Source organism: Aethalodelphis obliquidens, unplaced genomic scaffold, assembly GCF_003676395.1.
Source record: "Aethalodelphis obliquidens isolate GAN/ISIS:26980383/991018 unplaced genomic scaffold, ASM367639v1 scaffold9, whole genome shotgun sequence".
In the NCBI taxonomy this organism is placed as follows: domain Eukaryota; kingdom Metazoa; phylum Chordata; class Mammalia; order Artiodactyla; family Delphinidae; genus Aethalodelphis; species Aethalodelphis obliquidens.
In genome coordinates, this window is record NW_020837953.1 from 31,308,237 (window position 1) to 31,316,591 (window position 8,355).

The 8,355-nt window shown below is 44.5% G+C and overlaps 1 non-coding gene across 1 annotated transcript; it reads left to right on the top strand.

The window, feature by feature from the left end:
• Nucleotides 1-315: 315 nt before the first annotated feature.
• TRNAG-CCC (transfer RNA glycine (anticodon CCC)) lies at nucleotides 316-388 on the top strand. Its single transcript has one exon. It is a non-coding gene; the product is annotated as a tRNA-Gly (tRNA).
• Nucleotides 389-8,355: the final 7,967 nt, after the last annotated feature.

The window sequence follows — 8,355 nt, forward strand, 5'->3', positions numbered from 1 at the left end:
CACAAATTATGTGAAATTTTTAATTATGAAAAAATATTAGTAATTTTGCTGAAACAAAATCAAGAAAAATACATTGTAGGTGTGTCAGTACCCTTCAGCCAAAGACCAGCAGAGACACACCTGTAGTTAAATGAATTGGATTTATAACTCCCAGCAGTGAGGGAGAATACACATCACTGGGAATCATAGGATGTCTCAGAGGGTGTTAGGAAGAACCTATTATAGGATCTGGGCTAAGGTTGAGTGACTTGGGGGAAGGTCTAAGAAAGTGAGGGATTGCTCTAGATTGGATGTCAGAAAGCAAGGGCAGGGACTTCCCTGGTGGTCCAGTGGCTAGGATGCTGCACTCCCAATGCAGGGGGCCCAGGTTCCATCCCTGGTCAGGGAACTAGATCCTGCATGCCACAACTAGGAGTTCACAGGCCACAACTAAAGAATCCACTTGCCACAACTAAGATCCCACATGCTGCAACTAAGAACTGGCACAGCCAAATAAATAAATAAATATTTTAAAAAAGAAAAAAAGATAGAAAGCAAGGACAATGCTATGATTGGGGATGCAAGTTTGATCTATAGAAGGAAGAGACTAGCTCAAGGGTAAAACTAATTGGTAAGAAGTAGCAGTCACTCATTTTAGCTAAGGTGGGGTTGTTTGATATTTTGACTTGTTGTCTATGCTTAGACAAAATATAAAGTGGCCTTGTTTTGTCTCATTTTATCATGGTGTCAGAGCAATCTTGTCTAAGACTGGTATTCTGTGTGGTCATTTATGTTTAATAACATGACCTAGCTCGGAGTGCCAGGCCAGCCTCCTTTTTTTTTTCTTTCTTAAATGGAATAAATACATAATTTACTAATTGTGTACATATTTTCTTACTCCTCATCCAAGTATTTCCAGTCCACCAATAGAACACCCAGGTATGTACTAATATTCAGTCATTTTAACAGACTCTCAGTCATATAAAAACCATAGGTTTCTATACATATTTTTCATTTTGTTGTTATGAAACTATATTTGTTAAGGTATGAAGATAGAATATACCTTAAATAATAGGTTTTTGTCTTGATTTAGAGTTTTTAAATATTTAGACATCTGGTAGGTGAGCATCCATTTATACCATTGTCCCAGGCCCTGTAGAAGTGAGTGGTGGGCCTGTTTGCTTCTCCCTCATCAAACTCAAGGTGACATGACCACTCTCACATCAGAGCTCACCATCCAAGCTCAGAAACCACATAGATTCAGATAGTGAGGGATAGTCAGGATACTTCCAGAATTCAAGCACTTCTTACACCCCTGTTGCCAATACTCTGGTCCAAGCCATTTCAATTTCTCATCTGGTGTGGTGGGCTTTGTATTACGTCAACTCAACCAAGCTGCAACTATGTTTCCCAGAGTTCCTTTTCTTGTATAGTTTTGGATGAGAATTGACCACAGAGGGAAATTTAGGCAGGATTTAGGAGGTGGAAGTGAAGCTGTAGACATGCTTACGCTTGGAAGGCTAGTACAGGGTCAAGTGCTGCTGCAGTTCATACATGTTTTCACTGATCTGTTGGCTCCCCTTGTCGGTGTAAGGCAGCGGCTGGGCCATAGCTCCTCCAGCACCCCCTCCCCGCCCCAGCTTCTCCAGCTCCAGGGTAGGTGTGTGTTGATGAAAGGCACCAGATTCTCTTGCCGGTCCTCATCAAAATTGGAGGCTTAGAGGTGGGGAGAGAGAAATGCGGGGGTGGAGGTCTAGTTTGTCCTCATAGATTCCAGTTCATCTTCATGGGTGCCAGCTTGACCTTGCCCTCCACCACTTCATGTCCGTCTTTCAGAACACCCATCATTTAGGACTTCCCTGCTGACTCCTAACCCAACAGCAGAAGCACAAACAACAGCTGTACATAAACTGTGTAACCAGCACCCATAATTGCATATAATCAAATATGTATAATAAATCCCTTATTCTTACCACTCTTAATGGTTCTGCTTCTCTGATGGAACCCTGATGGATACATCTGGATTATTGCAACTGACTCCTAACTGGTCCCCTTGCTTCTGTCCCTGCCCTCCTGGGAAGCCAGAGTGATCCTGTGAAAGCTTTTCAGACATGTCACTCCTCTGCTCAAATCTCTCCAATGGCTTCCCATCTCATTCTAAGTAAATGCCAAAGTCTTTCCTTTAATTGTACCAGATTCAGTTTAGATGTCTCTCAGCAGTCAACATCCTTGCCTCATTGCCGAACGTTACTGGCTGCCTCAGCATCATCAGGAGGCAAGAGCTAGTCTTTGGCATGAACTCAATTAAGCCTGCTACAGTAGGAACACCAGAAGCTTTGGCACTCATGTCTGACCCAACTGGGCTTATGAAGGCTCTGGCTTCCCCAGCAACAGCCCAGTGGAAGGAGTTAACACGGTTCCAAAGGGCAGACTGTTAAGACCCTGTTGGCAACCATGAGACTGGACAATGAAAAATTGATGACAGATAAATTCCTCACTCTTCTGCCTTACTATGGACTATTTCAAGACATAATGGTTCCATGTGACCTCTTTGAAGAGATCCCATGTGACTGAGCAACTGGCCTTGGTTTTTGTGGGGCTCTGGCCAGCTAAGTAATGTAAGATCTTATATTTCTTTCCTTCTTTTTGTTTCACTTCTGTTCTCCCCCTCACTTTTGCTTCCTTGGGATTGTAACACCCAAGAAAGCATCAGTGTACAACCTTTGATTCAGGCTCCATTTTCTAAGGAACATAGGTTGACATTTAGTACCAGAAGAGGTCCTAGAAAACAGACCTCCGGGGTGTGATTTTGTAGTTGAATTTCTCACCCATGTGAAAGCAATAGGAATCTCATTGTTGGTAGTAGATGGAGTGATAATAACTTTGCCCTTCAGCTGGCATCACAATTAGTAAAGCTTTCACTTGTGGTGAAGGGAAGGCTATGTAGAAAAAAAAAATCACAGCCAATCACATTATAAGTGGCAGAGTTGCAAAGGTCTCTAAATGTACAGTGTCAGTAGACCTCCTATGTCATAGTCAAGGCCCTGATAGGGAAAGAGTAGGATCCTGAGACCTGGGCTAGGGACATCAGGGTAGACAAACCTAAGAATCTTTATCTCATAAGTTCTCCTGGGTGGCTGAAGCAGCCCCTGCCCTCTTGCTAAGGAATAACAGTTTCTCACTTCCTTGAGACTATACAATGATCTCACATGAAGCAGGTCCTTCATAAGATATTTGTTCTCCTTAATACAAATGTACTCCCAAAACACACTCAAAGAACTGGGATCAGTTCCTAGCAAATCCTAAGTGGGGAGATTTAAGTCCTGACCCAGGAAAAATAAGCTACACATCAAAGGAATTGAAAGGCCTGGCTAATATATGTGGGAGTGATCTTGGGAGTTTTAGACATGGCAGTGAGGGGGCAGGCATGGCAGAATATAAGACTGGCTAATGGGGAATACATTGTCATGGACCACACTTGAGTAAGTCAGGCTTTCATATGCTTGCAAGGATGCCTGAGCTGGTCTCTGGTAGTTTCCAAAGAGGGTCACCATCAATTCCTTCCTTCCCTCTATGTACATGCCACTCCTCACATCAGAAGATGGAGTCTATTTTCCTCCTTTCCTTGAATTTGGACTGGCCTATGACTTGCCATAACCAACAGAATATGGTAGAAGTGACACTGTTCCAGTTCCAGACCTGGCCTTTGAGAAGACTGGCAGCTTCCATTTCCTCCCACTTGGATGCCAGCCACCATGTAAGAAATCCAACCACACGGACGCCCTTACACTGTGAAGAGACACCATGCTGAGAAAGAGAGATGCCTGACCAGCCCCAGATGTTCCGTCCATCCCAGCTGAGCTGCCATTTATGTAAGTGAAAAGGACATCCTGGACATTGTGCCTCCTGCAACACCTACAAACAATACATGAAGCGTACGAACACCCAGCTGAGCCTAACCCAGGCTGCAGAATTGTGAGAAATAATAAATTGCTGTTGTGTTAAGCCTTTAAGTTTTGGGTGGGTGGTTATTCAGCAATAGATGATTGAAATATGATCTTAATAGTTTGCAAGGATGGTTCCTTAAAGCAGGATGATGACCTACAATAAATGAGGTCAAGATGCTAGAACTTCCTTGGTAGAGTACTAAGAAGAGGTCAGGGACTTCCCTGGTGGCGCAGTGGTTAAGAATCCGCCTGCCAATGCAGGGGACAAGGGTTTGAGCCCTGGTCCGGGAAGATCCCACATGCCGCGAAGCAACTAAGCCCGTGCACCACAACCACTGAGCCTGCGCTCTAGAGCCTGCGAGCCACAACTACTGAGCCCCAGAGCCACAACTACTGAAGCCTGCACACCTGGAGCCCATGCTCCGCAGCAAGAGAAGCCCCTGCAATGAGAAGCCCGCACACTGCAATGAAGAGTAGCCCCTGCTCGCCACAGCTAGAGGAAAGCCCGCACGCAGCAATAAAGACCTAACGCAGCCAAAATAAATAAATAAAAATTTAAAAAAATTAAAAAAAAAAAGAAGAGGTCAGAAAGTTTAGGGAGGTGGGAATGTAAGATCTAAGAACTCAGCACCCATGTTCTCTAGGAGGGCCCACATGACACCCTCTGCACTAAGTCAAAAAGGAACTCACTGATAAAAGGGACACCAGCACTTCTGAGTAGCTCAGTGGTGACTGTTTTGGGTACCCTGGGATTAAGAGTAATAGATGCTGCCATGGAATTGGGATCCCTAATATCAATACTAATGTTGGGATTCCAGAATGGCAGAGGTGGCATCCAAGACCAGGTGAATATAATTACTGTCAAGGGCAGCAAGGCCAGAGTGACGATGAGGATGCCTCGATCTGCAGGAATCTATGGCAAGTTGTTATGGAGATGGAATGGATGGACCGCTGACTGGGGGATCCTCTATTTTCATATTTTTTAAAAAATCAGGAGCTGGTAAGCAGATGACTGACATCAGCTGCTACAATGGATAACCACAGTCCCTCATCTAGATTCTAGATCTAAGCTCACAGAGCCAGAACCCCTTGACTACAGCAGAGGCCATCCCCCTAAAGAAACAACTCTCCAGTGATACCATAATTATATATAGTAAATATTCCTCCAATCCTTCCCCAAAGGAATCTGCTGCCATTTACCAGGATAACTGTGCACTGGAAAAAGGACAATATTCAGAATATTGAAAGATTGTTAAAGAAATGGAGTCTGAATTGACACAAAACAGAGTTCTCTGGCTAGAGCAGGGAGTAAAGGAGCGCAGGTGATATAGATGGAGTTTAAGTCCAATGGGTCCCAAAGAAGCTGACAGAATCCTTTAATTGATTCCACGATCTGCAGAGTAAAGGCTATAATGATAGGAAAAGCCAAGCAGAAGCTCCTGAAACTCCCTGTATTAGTCAGAGTTCTCCAAAGAAACAGAGAACCAATAGGATGTGTACGTATATAGTAAGAGAGTGATTTATTTTAAGGAATTAACTCATGCAATTGTGGAGGCCGGCAAGTGCACAATCTTCAGGGTAGGCTGGCCACTTGGCGACCCAGGGAAGAATTGATAATACAGCTTGAGCCCGAAGGCAGACTGCAGGCAGAATTCCCTCTTCCAAGGGAGAGTCAGGATTTTTTAGCTCTTAAGGCTTTTAACTGACTGAATGAGGCGCACCCACATTATGGAAGGTAATCTTCTTTACTCAAAGTATACTGATTTAAATATAAATCTCACGTAAAAACTACCTCACAGCAGCATCTAGAGTAGCGTTTGACCAAATATCCAGGTACTGTGGCCTAGCCAAGTTAACACGTAAAATTAACCATTACGCTGCCCTGCAGCTGATTTGTGTAGTATTATTTCTGATCTAATACTTTAGCTGAGCTTGGATTCCCCATCGTATCCCCATTCAATTCACCTGTCTAGCCTCCAGGAAAACAGATGGATCAGGTAGAAGATGGATAGATCACTGTGAACTTAACCATGTGATAGCCCCAATCAGAGATGTTCTCCTGGATGTGGTATCTTTACTGGAGCACATCAGCACAATCTCGAACACTTGTGTGTGGTTATTGATTTAGCAAATGCTTTCTTTTCAATACCCGAGAGAAGAGATGATCAAAGGCAGTCAGTTTGCCTTTACGTCACAATAGGACAGTGAGAGCACCTTCACTCTCTCCCCTCAGGGCTTTGTTAACTTTCCTGCTCTCTGTTATCTATAGTCTTCAGGGAACTTGATCACCTTGACATCCCACAGAACATCATATTGGTCCACTATATTGATGACATCATGCTCATTGGACATGAAAAGGAAATGGTAAGCACCATATTTGCCAGGGAGTGGAAGATAAATTGCGTGAAGATTCATGGTCCTGCCACACTGGGAATATTTTTAGGGGTTCAGTGGTTTGGGGCATGCCAGGACAAGTTATCTCACCTCACATATCTCTTAGAAAAATGCACAGTTTTTGGGGGGGCCTCTTTAGATTTTGGAGACAGAATAGACACGCTTAGAACTACTTCTCCAACCCTTTATTAGGTGACCTGGAAAGCTGCCAATTCTGAGTGGCGCCCAGACCAACAGAGGACTGTATAGCAGGTTCAGATCATAAAACAGGCAATGCGGCCACTTTGGATTATATGATCCTGCAGATACAATGTTGCTTGAGGAATCTGTGGTGGATAAAGTTTCTGTGGGGAGTCTCTGAAAGCTCAAATAGGAGAGTTGCAGTGAGGACCCCTAGGATTCTGGAGTAAGGCCATAATTACCATGGTCCATTTGAACAAAAAGGTTCTGATGTGTCACTGGGCCCCAGTAGTGACTGAGCATGTGACCACCAGATGTCAGGTGGCTGTACGTCTAAAGCTAGATGTTATCAGACAGGCACAGCAGCAATCCAATATGATGGAAGTGGTACATTCAGGGCTGGGCTCAAAGAGTTCAGAGGCATGAGTAAATCAAATGAACAGGTAGCTCAGACTCTCATGGCATCTAACTCTGTTGATCTGACACCTCTGCTTTAATTCATACCTATGGCCTCATGGAGGGTTCCCTATAGCAAACTGATAAAGGAGGAAGGGAGTAGAAGCCAATTTACACGCAAGTCAGTATAGGCACAAGCTGGAAATGAACCACTCTATTACAACCCCAAGGGGTAGCCCTGAAGGACGGCGGTAAACTCCCTGGGGGCAAAACTCCAAGCAATATACTTTGTCCTTCCTTTTGTATGGAGGAAGATATGACTGAAGCACAGATATACACTAATTCCTAATAACTGGCAAATGGCTTGGCTAGTTGGTCAAGGGCATGGAAAGAGAAAGAGCAGAATTTCAGAGACAAGCAGGTCTGGGTAAGGGGCACATAGATGAACTTATCGGAGTGGGTGCAAAGTATGCAGATCTTGTGTCTCACATTAATGCTCACCAGAGACCATCGAGGCTCTCCAGCCAGATGGCCAAATGTCCCATCTTATGGATGTCAGCCAGCCTCTAAAGTTAGCCACCCTGTTGCTTTGCAAAAGACCCATAAAATGGTGGCCATAGTGGCAAGGATGGAGGCTATGAATGGACCCAACAACTTGGGCTCCCTTTCATCGAGGCTGATCTGACAACGGCCAACAATTAGTCAACCAGCCAGCAGCAGGCAGCAGCATAGAAACATTGGTCAGGGAGGGCAGCCAGCCCCCCGTGGGCAGGTCAATTGTATCAACCCCCTTCCACCTTGCAGAAAGCAATGATTCATCCTTACTGGAATTATGTACTCCAAATATGGTTTGCATTTCTAGTTCTGCAAGCATCGCCATCCAAAGGTTGAAAGAATGCTCAATCCATTACCCAGAGCCAGAAGACTCATTTTATGGCAAAGGATATGTGACCATGGCCTCATGAACATGGGCTTCACTGGTCTTACCATATGCCCATCACCCAGAAGCAGCCAGCCTGAGAGAACAATGGAATGGAGTGATTTCATTTCCGCAAGTTTTAATCTCCTCTTCTGCAAAATAGGATTATAAACAGTTCTAGTACTTCACAAGACTGTTGTGGGATTGGATCTCTTTCTTGGCCCTTGTATGCTGCAAGTGCTCAATAAGTGGTAGGCATTATTATTAATTGAATTAAACTGTGAAAGACCCTCTGCCCCAGGAGGAGCTGGTGATCGGGCTTCACTAAGCCCAGTAGGGCTGTTCATCTCACTCTAGCTTGACCTGCTTTGAATACTCTTAGCTATTCGGAAAGTCTCCGACTTGAATTACACTTTTTGGCCAGTAGGCAGCTCAGCAGAGATGTTGTCACTGAGCAGAGCTGGAGGGGAAGAGAAAAGATTCCGCAGAGCTCGGGGAAACCAAAACTAGAAACTCTGACACGGATTGGCCACCTGGGGG